General features: G+C 35.9%; 1 long non-coding RNA gene across 1 annotated transcript in view; it reads right to left on the reverse strand.

Moving 5' to 3' along the window:
- LOC148676815 (uncharacterized) overlaps positions 1–19023 on the reverse strand; it is a 41445-nt gene extending 22422 nt beyond the window's left edge. The window contains exons 1-2 of the long non-coding RNA XR_015928636.1: positions 18796–19023; positions 16970–17017 (exon numbers count right to left, since the gene is read on the reverse strand). This is a non-coding gene — a long non-coding RNA (uncharacterized LOC148676815). The remainder of the gene's footprint in view (positions 1–16969; positions 17018–18795) is intronic.
- Positions 19024–21086: the final 2063 nt, after the last annotated feature.

Consider the following 21086-nt stretch of genomic DNA (forward strand, 5'->3'; position numbering starts at 1 on the left):
TCACACAGTTGTGCAGTGTGGAGTGGTTAGCATTTCCACCCAACGCCACTGGGGCCATCAGTTCAATTCCAGACCTGTGGTACTGTCTGTGTAGAGTTTGTATGTTCTCCCCATGTTACTGTGGGGTTCCAATGGGTGCCCCAGTTTTCGCACACAGACCATAGATATACTGTTAGGCTCATGGGCTTTTGGGAAAATTGGCCCTAGTGTGATTGTCTGTTCGTGTCCAGCTATGTTCTGGGAGCCCGTCCAGGGTGTATCTTGTCTTGGGTTTCTTGGGAGGCTCTGGTTCCCCCACGACTGTGTTTTGGACAAAGAGGGTAGAAAACGGATGGACGGAATCATGCAGCAAGCATTTATTTTTGAAGAACAATACAATATACCATAATTAATAAATTGGGTTTTTGTATATTATAGGAATTATTCAAAACTGTATATAGTATTTCACCTAATTTCTCCTATTTTGTCTTGCAGAGGGATTGACTTAATGGTCATCTGTAGTGTGTTGTATGAATACCTCTGAGGTAACACATGCAAAAATTCAGACACCAGTGTACCTAACATGCAGAATTAAGAAGATGATTAGCAACAAATATTTGCGGCAACATGAAGAATTTATTACAGTCATCCAAGAGGTTATTAACTGATTAAAATAACTAGAAGGGATCGACTTTCCCTGAACATAAAGTGGGAAAGAAATGAAAGGAATGAAATTTCATTTGATGGGTGAGGGGAATAAACACAAATTTATCATCATAGATGTGGAAACCTCAGTCTTGCTATTAAATGTACCACAATGTTTTACTGGGAAATTCTTCAAATCCAAGAAAATGTTTTAAAGGAACACACTGTTTGGAAACTGGAAATGCATGAATGATCTTTCTGGCAGTAAATGGCAATGTATAATATGCTGCACAATACCATTGCAAATGTATTTTCACTCTGTGATTTGCAAAATCAGCAAAGCACTCTGTCTCTTAATGCTGTTATGCTCAAAACTTATCCAGCACTCAACATGAAACCTGTTATTTGTGATTGTGTTCTGGATCTTTTTTAGGCTCTTCCAAACCAATTATTTCCCATTTCACACAAAGTGCTAAGAAAAGGCAGTTTTGCAGAAAAAAATCCCTGCCCCCTGGTGGTTAATAGATGTAATTAAAGTTATCTTATTGCAGTGTCGCTTGATAAATGGAAGCATGCTTTATCTTTTACACAGCAAATGTTTGTGTACAAGAATAATCTTCTTAAGTGAAGTTGATCTTGTTTTATATTCCACTAAGGACTTTTTTCTGTCATCTGCATCACCAGTCTAACAGCAATTGTACAGCATACTGGCAATAAAGACAAGGACAAGCCCATCCTATACTTGGTTTGCCTGTCAGCACCTAAATCTCTGCGCTCTAATGTCTATTAAAGCTATGAGCAGTATGATGTTTTCATTCATCTAGGACCCATAGTAGTAGATGAATAAATAGACCAAAGAAGTAACAGTGTCAGAAAAAAGATACTCTTGTTTATTCTCTTGCTCTACGTAGTATGAACAATCTCCATTTTAGCTAGCATTGGAAAAGTTCAGAATATGGGACCCATTGCAGGTTTGAACTTTTTATAACCTGACTGCTAACTGCATATCTGCCTGACTCATATTTCATTTGTTGGTAAAGGCCATACTGAGAAGCTGAATATCACAGAGCAAAACCTATAAGAGGAGCCCACCATGTATAATTTTATATACAGTGGTTCTGTGATGATATCAGATGATTACATTTACAAAACTTGTAGGGATGGACTTGTTTATTTTATCTCTGGATTCATTGTGGTTCCATTTGCATCAGTGTGTGAAATGGTCAGAATGTTAGAGGTTGTAGTACCTTGTCTGTGTCAATGCAATGCACAGAAGGCAATAAAAGGCAAAATGCTTAGTTAGATTTTAGACAGTTTATCCTGAAATCATACAGTGCACTGCACTGGTTAGGCTGCATCTGAAGTAGTGCATACTGTTCTTGTCTGCAGTTTATAAAAAGGATATTGAAGCATTGGAGAAGAGTAACAAGGCACATCCCAAGGGAATAAAGAGATGTTATGTTGACGGGTCAAAAAACTCATCTTTTCAGTCTCAGTAAAAAATTAAAAGCTTAAATAAAAGCTTAATTAAGATTTTCAAAATTCTGAAGGGAATCAATTACAAGCCACAGCAAAACAAGGGGGTATACAGTAACTGGAGACTTGTTAAAAGGCAATTTCACACTTAGAAAACATTTTTTATCAGGATGAAATGGATTATCAGGAGTGGAGGCAGAGACATTGTGGGAACTTTCAAGTTAAGGATGGATGCTGTGAAAAAATCAATTAGTTTACAGAAAAATGATGAGTGCTGATGTACTGAAAGGCCTACTCTAATCATTACCTGTACTTATATTCCATGAAAGGATCTCTCTAAAAACAAACCGGGTAAGCCGTATTAATTGAATTGATGCTGTTGAAAAAAATATGAACATTTTATATTGACTGTTTTTGCTTATTAAATTGTAGGATTTGCCCCCCAGCATAGAAAAACAAAAATAAGATTAGGCGATATCTTTAGAAAATCATATACCACCCTGAAAAGTGCTCATTATTGATACAGTACCAATACAAACTGGACATAAAAACACAAATATCCTTAAATGTTAGTAGTTGAGCTATTGATGTTTTGTTATTGAGAAAAAAAAAATCAGGTTTATTAACTTCATAACAATATATAAATAATTCTTCTGATGTACATTGTGTGCAGTGCTTCTCCTCAGATTGTGATCTTAAAACAACACGGCTGTTCCATACTTCAGTTAGAAATAGATGTGCTGTCAGTTGGTATTGTCAGATCAAACTGTTTGCAGGGAAAATACTCTTTTGTGATGATCTGTACAATATCGCAGTCTACACACATGTACTGTTTAATGAAACACACACTGTGCCAAATGTACAACTCGAGCTTTACATAGTGTCACTTGATAAGTGAATAAAGCACAGGAGCCATGTGCTGTCTTTCATTCCCTGGGGACCGTTCTTATTTCCAATCATACTTCTCAAGGAAGCATTTAGATTCTGAACTTACTGATCCTATCTTTGCAGGATCTCTGTTTATCTCATTTCCTGGAAACAATTTTATTAAAACCCAGAGCTTTAAGATTATCAGGGGGTGACTTGGAGTTCCCTTATCATTTTTTTTTCATTTTATATTCCTCACAGGCCAAACTGTCTGTATAAAAAAACTGTTTACTTCTGTGCAGTGATAAATATGAAAATATACCCAGAGACATTAAAATACAACAAATGCTATTGGCTACAATTCTCATTTGTGTGTTTTAATGCTACTCACCATACCTTAATGAACGTAGAAACATTGTTGCAAATAGCCAATTGCACTATAAAATTCCACATTTGCATGATTGCTTAAATCCTTGTTGTCCTGGGCAATGAGTGAACTTCAGAGTCAGAAGCAGAGTGTATGACTTAAAGTAGTTTTGCTGCTCATGACTAGGAACAGTCCTAGACTACTTCACCAATATTAACATGACGTTGCAGAGGACGAGGGATAGGTGCAGCCTACAGAACCAAAAATAAAAACATACAGTAACATGTGAAAACATAAACTAGTTGATTCACATATAGGAGAATGCTCCAAGCACTTAATCAGCAAAAAACTTGTTCAAACACATGTACAGTAGTTGTGTTATTATGTGTATTGATCTACTTTGTTCTTCCATCAAATGTTTTGAGGCACTAAATAATTTTCTTCTTGCACAGGCTCCTCATATCCTTTGCGGAAATTACATTTATTTAGCTGCCGCAGTCTAAATTTGACAAGGTGGTTGTCAGTAAACACTGGAATGTAGGACCAATCCTTGACATGTCAGTTTTTTGGTCTTTGGTACAGCTAGTCACTACTTCCTAAACATCTGTAGCAGTAATCTTCTTTACAGTAGGTCTCCATTGATAAGCTCTTCTCTGCCTACAGCTGTCCTCTATCCACTAGCAACAGCTTGCTCCTCTTTTTCCCCACAGCACCAGATGTGTTTTGCTCTCCGGCATCTCCACCAGCTTCTGAAGTTGCCTGCAAAACGACACAGTTAACTTAATCAATTCACAAAGTCAGATGATAAATGTATAAACAGCCCTCAGGAAGGTTATGGCATTACCAGCAATCCTGTGTGGTCTGCAGGGTCAATACAATGCCATGTTTTGAGGAAGTGCTAGGATTAATTTTTCTGGTTGAAAATTGTATTCAAAGTCAAACTTACCTTTTAATGAAAATGGCTATTTAACTGAAGCGATCTGAGTGTAACAAGGTGTAACAGTGTGGGAGTGGGAGGAGCTGCGGTGAACACCGATAAAAGTCGACGCCCCCATCTGAGGGGTGGAGCCACCGGCGTGAGGACAACGAAAAAACAAAAAACAAAAAAGGAAATAGAAATTCTCAACCGGAGAAATCAGACAGGAAAATAGAAAATAAAATGAAGCAAAAATGCAGATTTGCGCCACAATCTCCTCTGGAACTGTCGTTGGAAAGTTCTCCTCTTACTGGGGTTTGCTCGTCGCTCCGGGGTGGTGCTTAGTGTGCTCTTAAAGGGCCCCCACAACTGGGACTCGTCCTTAATTAGCCAGAAGTAGTTCAAGTACGTAGCTGCGTCAGCACGCGTAGGCTGCAAAGGAATAAATAAAGGTTAATTTCATGCTAAAAAGAGAAAGAAACGCAACGTTTCGGCTGTGGAGTTTATGACGACTGAAGAAGGCTCCACAGCCGAAACGTTGTGTTACTTTTCTTCTCTTTCCAGCATGGAATAAACCTTTACATGTTTCTTAATTAGCCAGCACAGCCGTGGTTACTAAGGCAACGCGTCGCCATTAATCCAGGGCTCTGCCTCAACAGTGATCACATTCTCTTGTCATGCCACAAAGGAGTGCCCCGTCCAGGAATAAAACCATCTAGCTACAAATCTAGTGTCCGGACCACCATGACGCACTGCTAATTAGACGGTAACTCCAAGTGATTTCTGTTAATAACATTTACATAAATTGTTTAAAAGAATGCACTTACTAACCTTATTTTGCTGATAAGAAAAGACCTTGAAGGTACATGTTTATTGTTTTTATTTTCTTATCGGAAGAAGTAAGTTATTTCACCCTCATAACATTTAAGAACTACACTTTGCATTAGATATAGCTAAATTGTTATTTCAAATGTTTTGGTCAATTTGCATATAAACAACTTGCTAATTGCTATTGATATTTCAAGAGACAGGCTGACTCTGGTTATGTATGGAACAGTTCCAGTATTGTATTGTATGTGCCGTCTCCCAAGTAGGCTTTAATTGACCCTGAGTCTGAATAGATATTAAAACACATCAGTGTGGCTGAATCAAGACAAGAATGACTAAAAGCCTCAGGTAAAAGTAAGAAGCAATTCAGGCTAGATTGACAGTTTCCATAGAGGCAGAGTGGTACAACTTAAATTGTACTTGATTATCCTTCCCAGATGACAGTCTGGCTATGTAACTATTTCACTAGATTTCAACACCTCACATAATTCAACATTTTTAAAAGTCCTGGAAGTTTGAACTGGAACTCGACTACTTACTGTAAGAGCAACATGGAATGGGTAAGGGCTCCTTGAAATTCACGAGGGATAAAGATTTCCTTCAGTACAAGGTCTGAATTACTTAATTGAGCAATTTGCTTCTTTTTTTTTAAATGAACATTTTATCCCTCTCCTTCTTAAACCTTTTAAGATGTCTAGAAAACATGAAGTGCTCTGCATTGGAAGGATTGGTATAAACCACAGCAAACTGAAACTTGTTGACTTGAGAAGACTTTGAGAGGATTTAAGGGGGATTGAAGTATGCAGACTCCTCAAAGGTACTGACATAGTAAACCCCATGGACTTCTTCAAGATCAACAATAAGACAGGAGCTGAGAGAAATAAGTGGAAACTAAAGGGGACTGAGACTGACTGAGAAAAGATGCTGAGGCACCCAATGCTGCTGAAAGGCAAGTGACTTTGCACTGTCACATGTATCAGTGTGAGTGGCACGACAGCACAGTGGTTAGCTTTGCTGCTTCACAGTGCAGGGGCTCTGGGTTCAGTTCCTGGGCTGCTGCCTGCCTGGTGTTTGTATGCTCTCCCTGTGTTTGAGTGAGATTTCACCTGGTACTCTGGGTTTCCCTCCACAGTCCAATGACATACTGGTAGGTTAATTGGCTTCTGGGAAAAATGGCTCTGGTATGGGTGTGTGTGTTGGTGTGTGCCTTGTGATGAGCTGGCTTCCAGCCCAGGTTGTACCCCACCTTACTTGTCAGGATAGACTTCGCTTCCCCCCATGTCCCTGAATTGGAAGAACCAGTTAGATAGATGTATTCATTTAAGATGTGATGTACAAGTGGTACTGAGACATGTGAGAAATGCTAACAAAGCAAAGTGTGAAGATAACTACATGTTGGGCATATATGACCGAGACTATAATACATTACAACTTAGATGGTACAATCATAAAAAACAAACTTGTATTATTAGTATCCAGGCAGCTGGCTTTGAAGTATGTCAAAGTGATCAATGTAAATATGAAGGACATCCATTAAAGGAATACACATAATTTACTCGGGGAACATTGAGTCAGTGTCCTGACAAGTGGAATCATATCAAAATGTCATTATACCCACACAGATTATTCTGGTGTAATGCAGTTGTTCAATAAAATGGGAAGGTAATTGCCTCTATTAAGACATGTGGTGTGAAATATAAAGGGGATGAATTGGGGTAGATTATAAAGGGGATGGATTGAGGTGGTAAAAAAGCCCTTTAATTCTTTAAGTCTTGAAATCTGCCACCCCCAGTCTGCAGCTGTTACTTCTTTCTTAAGATGTCAAGTAATACCTGAAATGCACAGTATATGCAACATGTATAGATTTATCTAATGATCGGACATTGACCATTGACCATACAGTATGAACAGATTTTCATCTGTTTATCCCTTATCACAAAGCTCCAGATGGTACAAAGTGGGAGAGAGAACACATGACTTCCCTAAAACTGAACGTAACTGTCTATTCCAGGGTCTCAGAGGAAGAGACAGTTTAGAATGGCCAGTAAATTGTAGCTTGCTTGCCTTTGAGAGGTCAGAAAAAAGGAGAGCACCCAGCAAATATCGACAGAAACACAAGGAATAAATACAAGCATATAAATGCAGACATACAGTATGAGAACAAAATTGAACCTTAGACCCTGAAACTGAAAGGCAAAAGTGCTAACGCACACATTTTTATATCCTATGTAAAAAAAATATACTTTTATAAAATATGGGGGAAATTCAAATTTCACAAAGATTTTGTTGGTCTCTTGTCATATGTTTGTGTTTGCATGTTTTCCTTTACCAGAAAAAAGTGACTCTTTGGTAATGATTGGATGAAAGTGAATTAAGGATTATGGATATATCTATTGGCAGGGTTCTAGGACTCTTCCTGTAATTTGAGGTGAAGGAATGACTCGGTAAAAGACAACAGGAGTTAAATAAGGCCTGAAGTTGTTTTAAAGAGGGAGACATATTTGTTATAACTAGGAGCTATTTTAAAGGCACAAAAACTTTCCACCTTCTGAAAAATGTATTCGACTTTTATTACATTTATTTAATTTTTCAGCCTGTCTATACATTAAGATTCTAAACTAATCCTTACAAGCTCTGAACATCAAATAAAACTGCTGGTAACATCTCAACAGTGCAGAACTGTGTTAAAATTAAAGGACTACAAATAAAAAAAATGTTTGCAAGATACTCATTGAACAGACAATTTCATAAAATTATAAAAAAGATGCAGTATAGTAAACCTTGACAGATATAATATGTTCATACTAAAGGAACAAAAGTTTTAAAACTATTGAACAATCTAAATTTATAATAAAAAGCAGTTTAAAAATAGCAGGGTCTGTGTAACATTCTGACTAGAAGATTACATTATTGAGCTTAATATTCTGATATACAAAATAATCAATAATGCACTTTATCCATCCATTTATTTTTGCAATTTTGCTTTAGAATATTAAGATACAAAATGTTTCTTTAACATTTATCCCTTCTTCTGATTTCCTGTTGCTGGTTACATGAAACTGAGAAAAATGTGACTATTCCTTTGGTATGATTTGTGTGTGTTGATTGCTCCTCATAAATGCTGCAATCATATACAAGACAATTTGATGATGGAGCATTTTGATGATCACTTTGACATTCTCCAAATAATTTGCAATCACCAAAAGCTATACTTTTAGCAACACATTGCAATATTAGAACTGCCAATTATGACACAGTGTAAGCATCATCTATTTTTTTCTTTTTGTCAAAAATAACTTTGTGTCCCTGTCTCTCAAGGTGTTTTTCCATCTGATTTATTCACAGATTCACAATTATATTTGTGCTGGAATTGCACATATGGACTCCTTACTTAGAAAAGAATATTTGTTAACTGTAGGAGAAAGGTATATGGATGAGAAATGAACCCAAGAGAATACGGATATGGACTAGACATGACGCTGAATTACAGGGAAAAAACATTGCTAGAGTTTGTAATCTTCTTTGGATCACAATAGTAAAGAATAGGGCTCTTCATACTGAATTGGTCCATGCCAAAGCCTGGAAAGTACAGTATGTTGAAAACAATAGTTTATTTTAGCCACTGAGGAATTGCCCAGCTTCAATGGTGTGTTTTTGTCGTTAATTGTCTTTTGTTGTTATTTTGTCCCCATGGCAGATCTGCCTCTGAGATAGATGTATTATCAGGTTTTTGCCCAAGACGTAGTACTCCTCACAGAAGGATAATGTGCCCTCATTCTATGCTTATCGACAAGAAATAGTCGATGTCAAGTTCAGAAATCTGAATGGGAAGCAGTGAGTGAATGAATGAATGCTGCTCCAATGTTGTGCACAGTGTTCATAGACCTAAAAACTGATTTAGGCATTGACGATAAATAGTGACATGTTAATAGTGATGAAAGTGACAATGCTATGCAGCAGTTCTCAGAGTGCTGAAAATCAGTTATACAAATCTCTGCAAAATAATGAGAAATGTTTGTGAATGTAAGCAGCACCAATGGCAGTGGAATAAAAGTCCCCCCAGTGGGATAACATATCAACTGAGGTGAAAGCTGGGAGAGACGTGCATCAGTGCAGAGGGAGAATGGGATTATTTTACATAACCCGGTGCTGTGGTAGGTAAAATGTGCACAGTACTGCAATGAGGGACTCGACAGATGTAAACATTTAGAAGTGAAAATCCTACAAGCCAGTCTCACTAAAGAGAGATAGGATGAGGCTGTCGGTTGCAGGAAAGTAAAGAAGCACTACATTTGTTTTGCACAGGGCTGCAAACATTTTGCATTTTAAAATACTGTATATCCATGCAGATAAAAATAAAACATGTTACATTTTACGATAATTAGATTGATTTTAAGTGACTTGATATTGTTTAAAATGATTAAAGGAAATGCATGAGCAATGCTCCTGTAGTCATGTACCACTGAGTATGTGGTGGGGATTTTTCTATATTATTTTCAGAGCTGGAGTTAATGATTGAATACACCCTCCAAAAAATCCATTTATTTCCCTTTAATCCTTTCTAACATGCATTTGGTCTGAGCATCAAGCTGTGGTTGGCATACATAATATATCTGTTTGAGCTGTAATTTAAATAGAAGGCTGCTGAGGAGGTAGTTTTTATTATATGCATATGTCAGTTCTGCTTAAATTCCATAAACAGAGCCCACAGCTATATAGAACTGGCCATAATTGAATAAGAGCTGTCACTGTGAAATTTTCAAACATCAACTAAGCATAATTGGATGAGTCCACAGTCAGGTTTACAGTTAAAAAAATTGCAGTTTGCCCCAAATAATAAACTCATTGCAAATATTCTTGCACTTCCTATCGGGGGGATTTCCAGTTACTAACTATCTGACATTCATTTAGACCTGCTGATCATGGTGCAGCAAAGTGTTTGAATAGGTATGCTGTAAAATAAATTAAATTCCATGACTGGCTTCTTATAGTTTTCAGATCTTCAAGGAATACCCTTCCTTTACAGAAATACTCCTGATACAGGAGCTACAAACTGAATTGGATTTAGAGGGGGAAAACCCAGAGGAAATCAATATAGCTGTATTATCATAAGAGTTGTGATAACATATTGAATTTTTAAGCTTTTGTATGCTTTGGGTGGAATTTGAAAAATATGCCCTATAATGAGATCTGCAATGTCAACATGTATCGGAAGCAAAATTACTCCAAAATGATATTTTGAAGGATCATATCACAGTCACTATCTCCAGGAAGTTTTAATAGTCCTCATTCAAAATTTTATGAAAGAGTTCAAAAGTACTAGAGCAAGCATGATCTTCAGATTCTGATATAGTTTTCCCTACAGTCCACTGAAAAATTCTAAGGCCTATTAGAATGTTTTTTTTTTCAGATAAAAGAAAGTGGGTATCATTAAAATAAGAAATCTACAAACTTTTCGTAGAAAAGTTTTCTTGTCCTCCTTCAACCAAGGTTTAATTTAATCTGCTTCAACGTAAGAGGGAAATCATTAGTGACATTTACACTTTGATATTTCAAATGGTGTGCCTGTCCTTTTTATATTTTCTTTTAAGAATAATATTATTAAAAGATCAAAAGATGAAAAGTTAACAACTCATTACCTAAAAGGGAGACATCTGCTCAGTTGGTTTGAAACAGAAGAAAGAGATATAAACATGTCATCATGAATCCTGTACTGTAACTGTATTGTATGAAACCTTAACCACTTAAAAGAAAACGGGCCCCAGTTCAGACACAGTTACTGTATACCTACTTCAGGAGGTCTGTTTTTAAAAAAGACTAGAAAATTGAATGTTTGAATATACTGTATCATCCCTGACAAATTGAAAATTAATACTTCAAATGACAGTGCTGTTTTGAGTGTTTTTTAATAGAAATGTAAATGTATTCACAAAACATAAATGTTATAAATCTTCTGAGTATGGAAGAAATTGCATGTCAATCTTGAAAATTGAGTAAGTTCCTCCTTATGATGGGCATATTTAACCAGAATAACTTTAATTTAGATTCGCAGAAATGAATGTGTGCCCCTGATTTAAACTTTTCCAATTCAGTCCTACTGCATAGAGAGACAACCTATTGAAAGTCAATAAAACTATTCTCAGTAATACGATAAATATGAGATACATAATTTAATTGAATAACAGCTAACTGGTGTTCTAGTACTTAAACAATATGAATATTGAAATGTTTTAGACTTGTTATATGACATTAAAATCACAGCTACACTGTGTATACAGTATATATAAAGTATATTGACAACTTACAGTATAATACCATGGTTATGTTACAGATGTGTGAAGTCTCACCTTTCCCCAGACTCCTGATGGCTTTGTTAAAATACTACAGCAATACAGAATATCTAAAACAGATTATACTACAAGCACCTTCTTTTTCAAAATGGAAGAAAAATCATGTATTGCTCTGGATCATGTGATACAGGCATACAATAATGACATCTTTAGATAAATGTGTTAAAAAATCATGAAAAACATTGTATATTACACAAATGGGATTACAGCTTTATGTATATTAAGCAAGATAAGCTTTTTCATAACCTACATTCTTTTGTAACTCTGCAAAACCATACCTTAACATTCTTAAGTAGGATGCAGTGATAAATTTAGGATAAAAATAATTTGAGGAATTGTAGAAACTGACTATCATTCCTCATTATTAATAAAATATTGTATAGCAAATTCTCCAGCTAAGGCCAAAGCATAACTTTTTTTTAGTTACTTTTGGTCTTACATCTGATAGCAATCTGAGGTGGACAAATTAGAGGTCCAAATACATTATATTTTACCTTCTTATTTGTGGTTTTGTATCTCGTTTGGCAGCACATGGCCCATGAAAGATCGGAGTGCTCCGAATACCTCCATTTTGGACTGAATCGAAGTTTATTACAAGGAATGTCAGCAAGTGTGACAGAACTGAAACGTTAGCTAAAAAGCTTGATGTAGATTATACACTTGGCAATGCCAATGGCCATCCTCAATCATACTTGAGCCTGGTCACAATAAATTATTGCTATCCCTTTTGTAATTGAAATAACAAAAAAATGCTGATAGCAGCACCCCAGTTTAAAGTGCTCAGTTCTGAAGAAATATTTATAAGCATCTAGAAGCTTCTAGTTTGCTAAAGGCTCTTTAATAATAAATTGAAAAAGCTTTTGAATTCTGCAAACACATAGTGTAACACTTTTTTTTATTTGTTTTAATAGGAAGGGATGAGTAAAATGTGTATGTTTATGATGTTTGTTATTGAGGTGTTCAATTTTATGAGAAAAAATTTAAAAGAGAAAACTTTTAAAAAGTACTCGAGTGAAAAGTGTATATGGTTTGCATTTACATTATCTAACATCTTTTTATGAGTATACAAAAGTCTTATTTGAAATATACAGTAGTGCATGTTTTTTTCCTGAATACTCCTAAATCATACAATCCGTACAATGCAATTTTGATCAATTGCACATGAAGCTATGACATGACATGAAGACCACACTTGAAGACCACATAATGACTAGACTTAATCAGAAGCTGATTAGAATGTTTGTCCGTTGTAAATATTATTGTCTAGTTCAAAATGCCTGTGTAATCGCACACCACCAACATGCCAAACCAACATTCGTGCTGCATCCTCAGCCTTTTGTGTTATTCTGTTATACAGACTCTTATCCAGTCAGTCATCAGGAAGGCATAGGCGCCTTATACCATAAAATCTTTGTTAGTGGTTACACGGGAAAAGAAAATTAGAATTATACTGCTTTCATTTCCAATCGCGGGTTCAGAGCTTGAGTTCGAAAAGCTTTTTGTATAAAAGCAAATTCAGTAATAAACAAGGAGGAGTCACTTAGAAAGTAAAGATGAAAGGTTTACAGTACATTATGTGTGTTCAATATATGTACAGTATATATCTTTACACATTACAGTGAAGGCATGAAACCAGGGATCTTGCAAAATACCAAAATATTAAACTGGAACCAAATATTTAGTAATTTTGTGAAATCCCTTTAATGTGATATATTCACACAAACAACGTGTATTAGTGATACAATTCTAAATTTATTACTATAATATTATAGAATTATAGTAAACTCATGATAAAACAAAGTCATCTAGGGTTAGTAAACTCAGTGTTACTGTAATATACTTCTGTTATTTAATATAGATTAGTTATTTAATGCTGACTTAAGTGTACCATATGTTTTGTAAAAGTAACCATTAATTTATTATAGTTTAAGTATTGATTAAAGTGGTTTACTTTTCTTACTCCTATTGTCTATTGTCATCCTCTAATACTGTTGTACTACAGTTCTTTCTTGCTGTTATACAGATAATCCAGCCACACCTTCGCACATACCACAAACAGTACCTGTGTTCTTTGCCCGACGAAAGCAAAGAGTGAGTAGCACATGGTGTATCTGTACTGTACTGTATATCTCTTAATCCAGTAATTTAGTTACATCCTAATAAATGCCATATTTGGCAGACTCACATATCTGAGGGAATGGCAGCACAGCATTGAAGATAAGGCTACCCAAATCCCCCTCACTATCATGAGGAATGGCCAACGGTGTTGCTACAATGGGGTAGATGGGGTGCCAGGGGGCTGTGAGAGAGATTCACAAAGGAAAGTCCCGGATTCTAAAATTATATTTATCCTTCTACCCAAACTCCTGTTATAAACTCAATTTGTGGGCGAGCTTGAGCATGCAAACAATGGAGCAATTTCAAGATAATATAACTACAGTAGAATTAGAATAGCTCCATGGTTATTTTAAGGTTTTTTAAGAAATTTGCCTTTTAGATGTTTGCTTGTTGGTATATATAAAAAAGAAAATAGTCAATGTCACACAATTACAGTTTCAAACGGAAAGTTTCAAACGGAAAGGACTGCTTTTTTGATGACTTGTCGGGGGGAAAAAGTTTAAATCTCAGCATAAATGTTGAATTTACTTTGGCTCTTAAGTACATTTTAAAAGCTGGAAAAAAATATTAAATAAAGAAAGTTTTTTTTATTTAAATTATTTTATGACATGAGGAAAAAAAAACTTGAATAATTATTAACAAACTAAACTCAAGAAGTTCACACAGCCAGAAAGTGCTTTAATATGCAAATCTGGATGACCTGCAGGATGTCGTGCTGTGCAGCCATCTGTCAGCTATAAAATTATATTCAGTGGAGCTGACAAAAGTAAACCAGCCACCACAGAAGCTGAACAACATCACAGATTTTTGTTTTTTTACACTTTGTGTTCATCTTTGACCTCCGTATGGTACGCTCCCTAACCAAATAGGTGGAATGTTGAAAAACAAGGAAATATTGATTACAACAGATTGAGCAAAGTCAGTGTAAAAGGGGCATAAAGTGGCAAATGTTCTGCTTCCCAATTGTCTTAGTTCTTTACTACTGCACTGTGAAAATAAAGGCCCACAGAGTGAGTTTGCATTGTTAAAAGGTTGTAGATGGGGATAATATACAAAGGTCTCGAGCCCATTTTAACACTGAAAAATTGGTGCAGGAAGCACCATCAGCCCACAGCTAGACAGAAACAACAGGGTAAATTACTGGAAATCAGAGTGTATTTTAATAAGAGAGGCCTTTGCTTCTGATTTTGTTTTGTTGTAGGGGAAAGCATTTAACATTTTGATTTGTAGGCCATGGATACAAAAAGAACAGTATAGTAGAATAGTATAATAAACAGTTTCAAAACAGATACTGCTGAATTATTTTTGTTGAAGTGTTTGCAATAGGACCACAGTTTTACTTCTCAGCCAAAGGACAGAGCAATGCTCTAGAAAAATGCTCAGAGTAACACACAGTGGATCAGAGGCAATACAGGAGATTGAACAGGTAACCTCCCGATAGTAAGCCTTTTACCTTAATCTTTGTGCCACCCAGCCTGTTACATCTGATATTATCTTGTAAGTCCAATCAACTCCCATCAAGATGATTCATTCGTACTGCTTGAACTGAAGGCAGGCCACTATTTTTTCAAGCTTTAGACAAACTTGTAAAGGGGATGAGAAATAATGCCAGCACAACAAGTTCCTTTGCATACCAGTCTCAGGAGAAGACATCAATCGCTTTACAAACATGTGACTTGGCAAAACATACATTGACTCAGCACTTTTCCTGTTTATACAGCAATATATTAGTCAGAAGTCAAAAGAGGTGGAATGTTCTGAAAACAATATCCTACTACCTATTCCAAGTGTCACTTATTTTACTTTGCTTTATAAAATCTAAATGGAAAAGATAATGGTATTCCTGTATTTCATCTATTTTTTTCCAGTCCAATTTCATGCTTTCACTGTGGTTTAGCTTATTAAAAGTCAGTGTTGAGTGCAATACATACAGTAATAACAAAACACATCCCCACACTGGAGAAAAATAGCACTGCTGTAAATATCAGATAAATAATTAGCTTATCCAGTCACAGTTGCTTCTCTTTGTAATGTAAAGTAGGTGAGTTCCTGCAATATGATTAGATTAGCTTTTCAGTAAACAGTAATTTCACCTCTCACAGTATTACCAAGAGGTACAGCTTGATAAGACTACAATAATTTCATATTCTTTGCTATATGTGTCATTTGTATTTTTCATCTTTATCATTCTTTAATTAATATAATAATCAAGTTAATGAGATTGTCATTTTTTTTTCAATAAGAACATTTTTGGTGGTTAAGCATATAGTTTAACCCAGGGAGTTCTCAACATTTTCTGATTGATGCAGCCTTTTTCAAGAAAATAATTTCAATACACATCTATATGTTAGTAAATATTGTAAATAACACTACTATTAATAAGCATTCAAAGCAGATATTGTATACAGACGCAAGAGGACCAGTGATATTCTATACTGCAAGATTTTAGGTAAGGTTTTTTTTCTGGGGATCCATAAACATTCACTGAAAACCCTCAAGTGCTCCCATGTCCTTGATTTGAAACGCTTGGCTTATTATAATTCAAGCACCTGAGTCCTCCAGCATTACAGTATATCCATACAAATATTAGAAATGTTACAAACCAGAGGAGCCCATTAAACCCATCTTACTTGTTTAGGTTTGTAGTAGATTATTGATCAGTTTCTCATCTAGCTGTTTCTCGAAAGAAGACAAAATATCAGTTTCAACAATATAGTTAGGTAGCTTGTTCCAAATCACCACTATTTTTTTGTGTGACAAAGTGCCTCCTGTTCTCAGTTGTAAAAGTAGTTTCTTACAGTTTCAGCTTGTGTTCTCTGATTTGTGTTGCACTGAATATTTTGAGGTCCAACGAGTTGACTTTGTGAATGCCTTTTTTGAATACATGAATCAGGTTCTCTTGCAGTCTTCTTAACCTCTCTCAGGGCTAAAAATGTTCAGCCCTTTTATCCTGTCAGTGTAAGATATACTCTACTTGTAAGGCTGGGAGTGCATCTGATTGTTTTTTTATTGACTTATTACAGAGCAGCAGTATCATTTATGTAATGTAATAAACAATATTGTACACAATTTCCTAAATGAGATCTTCCTACTACATTGTACAGTTCTAACTTTGATAACATTGATTTAGTAACATAACTTTGAAATATAACATCAATTTTAAATTCTACTCTGTTGACTATCCTAACCGTCTGCTTGCCTTTTTCATTGATTACCCACATTGTCATACATACATATATTACATAGATTATACTTATAAATAGTTAATGTACTGTGAATCTATAGTGTAGGCATCTCGACTTTGGGTACAAAAGAAATATTGACTTTTTTGTTTTAATCTGATGTGTTTAATAAATAAAGCCCATGAAGTTTTAACATTTGGTTACGTGAAGCAGTTTTCTTTTCGGCATTACTAGGCCTCACCTTGTTTCGTCAGGATGAACTGGATAATCAAAGGGTGGTTTGGGCAATCTGGAAGTACACAACATTTTAGGTAAAATACTCATCTGAATCAGAGGTGTCTATTTTACACCCTAACATCTGATTGATTCAAAGTCAATTAATCTTTTAATCTTTGAGTTAATTGGTTGGGACTTAAAAACATCAATGCAACATTACAAGAAGATTTCAATAGCCAACAAAACATGCTGTAGCTCCTAAATTACCAAAGAAAAGGATGTTAAGCAGCAAAACAGGAGAGATCCAATGGGAATCAATCATTTCATTTCCTTAAGTTTGAAGGTTACAATATTGTTAACAATTCATTTACATGGAAGAATGCTGTAACTTTTACTTTAAGCTGCATGTCTTGCTACTAATCACAGTTACCACTGGAGAGAAGATGGGTGTTTCTGGTGGCATACAGGAATCCTCATTAGGCCAGAATCGGACAGACAATTACTGACTTAATCCTTTGCAATAGTGCAGTGAACTCAATCTTCACCCTTGGAGACCAAGTCGATATGGAAAATGGATTAAGTTGAATCCTCCCCATCACTACAGTAAACAGTTCCCTTTAATTTTGTGTTGTGAAGTTATTTGACTTCTCTCCCTCTTTATTCAAATGTGTAAATTAAATAAACTAATATACTGTATGTTCATGCCGTGATACTGTACATGATGTATAGTAACTCTGGAACTGGAATTTATGCCCTTATATTGTGTACAGATTTGGCATGGATATTTTTAAGCAGCTTCTGCTTGGCACTGAAATCCTGCAATCACTGGAAAATAGATCATTTCCAAAACACTGTTAATACGTATGTGGGCGTGCTGTCCAAGAAAATTTCCTTCTGTGACTGCTTCATTATAGATCAATCTCTAGCAACATTTATATGAAATGACCCCAGGCATCCGTCATTCTGAGAGACATCAGAGCTTCTTTTCATTAAGATAAAACCATCCCTGCCAGGTGTGCTGGATGCTGATTTTTTCCCAACTCACTCTGTACACAAATCTTTAACCACTTTGCTTTACAAAATCTTTTAAGTTTCTTTTATTGACTCCTCAATCAAAATCTGGCTGTGCACAATTTCAGAACTCAAGGTTCTCCGAAAATGTTTTCTTTTTCATCTTAATCATTATTTGTTTTCCAGCACTGAATTATACATTTAGTATGCGAAGCACTGAGCTCTGTATCTGCCAGCATTTCTCCTTTGAAGCTGCTTGCAATTTACCTTGTTTTACAGAAATTATAATATATCTTTACAGTCTTAAAAGCTAAAAGCGGTATGATATAAGATTTGAAGCCTATCAGCTTCCAGTTTTCTTAGCTTGAAACAAATGTGCTCTCTGTAAGCTGTTTTTAATAACCTTCCTAGTTAGCATGCTCGCATTTCCATTCAGCAGCATTCTCCAAGTGACACGGAGCACAGCAATCAGAACCTCATTACCGACAGCTACCATCTATGAGGAGGTCTGACGTGAGAAGCTTCGATCACAGCAGTATTTCTGCTGGCGGTGATTTCACTCTTCCCAACATTCACAGTGAACGTTAGTTCAGAAAACCATTGTGATTTGGCCTGGGAATCCACAATCAACACAATATTATAGAAGTCCCACAAGACAAACCAACCTGCCATATGTTCATTCTGCCTAATTATTAAACTGCTGCCATGTAAATGAAACATGGAGGGGTTATTATTGCTGTTCAAAAATGTATTAATGTTTTTGACACCTATGTATCTTCCTTTTGTAGACATGTTTTTGTTGTCTTTATTTTCCCAATAAAAATATAATAAAATGCTCACCTCATAAAAGTACAATCTCCTCTCGGCCATCTTCCTCAATGTTGCAGATTTCTCTCTAAAGAATCTTAATTTACAGCCCAGCTGCTACAATGGAACCCCCACATAACAAAGCTTGGGCTGGAAGCAGCACTTCAAGCCTCCCATGCCCCCCCACTGAATGCAAGCAGTCTGAAGTCCCCTATAAACAGTATCAAGACAGGACAAGTTCCAGTGATGCCAAGCGAGGCAATGTGGGAGGTTTCCCTCACAGTGCCAACAACTGTTAAACTGCAGCCAGACCAGCCAGCCAAGTCCATTTCTGCCGCTCTGAGGGGTCCAGATTAGAGTCACCGTCCAGCAAGGTAACTCACTGGGAACAGGGAATATCCTTATTTAGACTAATGGAAAAACAGACTTGTTTCCAGAACTTAACTACTGGACATTCCCAAAATGTATAAAGATATGCCCACCGTGTCTCCTACACAGAGTGCACACAGGGCACTGGAATCTAGCTTCAAATAACGATGGAAAGAGAGGAAGGATTTATATTATCTAGAATATTGTCTGAGAAAATGGCCACATATATAGTACAATGTTCAAGTCCCCGTTTCAAATACCACAGCCAAGAGTTTATCCTGTATTAAACCAAAAATTAGAGTAAACCAGTTCCCTTATATTCATTTTGTATTTTATTCCCTTTGCATTGGGAATACAGATAACTCTGCCAACCCCAGGGAACACCATTGGCATCTGTTGTAGAACAGAAACATGCGTATAAAAAGGAGATCCCAAAAATTTGTGTTATACTAATTGCAGGTTCCAGAATGAGTGAAGTTGCCTTTGTCACCCCAGTGTGAAAGAGAGAAAGGAGAATTGCCTGTAAGAAGTTTGTGATGATGAAAAATAGGACAACGAGCATGCCATGTCTCCTGCAATTTTGTTAGTCTTTCTGCTGAATGCCAAGTCTTAATTAATTGTAGAATTACAAGGCCGAGACAACTGTGTATCTCCCTTTATGCAGTACAGTATGTGGCATAGTGAAGAAGTTTGAGAAATCTGTTTTAATCATTTAATTTGTATTTTATTGTTTCGTAGGATTCTCATGTACTTCTCATAAGAATTACTGAATTGCCAAACACTATCTTTTTTACATGAACACAAGCATAAAATTGAGACTCGTGGATTAATTACTTCTGTAGGCAGATAGACTGTTTAATTAAGGTATAGATACAAAATGTGGATTTGTTGTTGCCAGAGAGCTACCTCAGTTGGATGAGTTTAAACTAAGGAGCACAGGAAATTAAATTCTATTTAAAAAGTTTAAAACATTTGGCAAAGCAACTGTCCTTGAACTTTGTTTCTCAGTTATTTCTTTCATAGCCAGTATTGATTTCCTTGTGCTCTCTGATACGTTTCTTGTCTGTTTAAAGGAACAGGGTCCCTGTTGTTGTTAGTTTTGTATCCTTCATGTGACCCTGAAGTAAGACATCAGTTTTTAATTTTTTTTCTGCTAGCTGAGTTTAAAAATACAGCTGTCTGAAATGTGTAAATGTGTTCCAGAAATAAAATTAAGAGTTTTAAATTAAAAAAATTCTAGGTAGCTAGATTGTGCAGTTAAGACATTTAAATCTACTAACTACTATATATCATCAGAATCCAAATGTTGAAATCTGAATTTGTTTATATGTCTTTCGAGTTATGTATGTCGTACAGTAAGACTAAATTTAGTCTGTATTTCTGAAAGTAGTCCGGGAGAAAAATGTTATTTAAGATTGAAAATAGTGATAACTAAATTTAAATTATTTTAAATTAAATCTCAGGTTTTTTTTGGTTTCTACTTTCATCCATCCATTCCTTTTCTAACCTCTTCCTCCAATTCAGGGTCGCGCCTATCCCAACAACCAGTGGTTGCAAGGCAGGGTACATCATTGATAGATCACACAGAAACTAACGCACTCACAACAGGGACAATTTTCCCAGAAGCCAATTAACCTATCAGTATGTTTTTGGACAGTCAGAGGAAACTGGAGCACCCAGAGGAAACCCATGCAAACACAGGTATTGCATACAAACTCCATGCAGATACAGTAGGTCCAAATTTGAACAAAAGGCCCCAGTGTTGTGAGACCTTTTCTTTTTTCATCCTATTATGAAATTAAAAGTATTTTAAAACAAACTGTTCAATTTTGTTATAATCTGATTTGACACATTTGTGGGGAATTTTCTTCAGGGGTACAGTTTTACTTTAAAGTACTGGGCTGGGAATTTAGTCAATGTTTGTTGTTTGATGACCAAGACATTAGGAGAGCTAC

Source organism: Lepisosteus platostomus, chromosome 2, assembly GCF_059453375.1.
Source record: "Lepisosteus platostomus isolate fLepPlt1 chromosome 2, fLepPlt1.hap1, whole genome shotgun sequence".
Taxonomy (NCBI): Eukaryota; Metazoa; Chordata; class Actinopteri; order Semionotiformes; family Lepisosteidae; genus Lepisosteus; species Lepisosteus platostomus.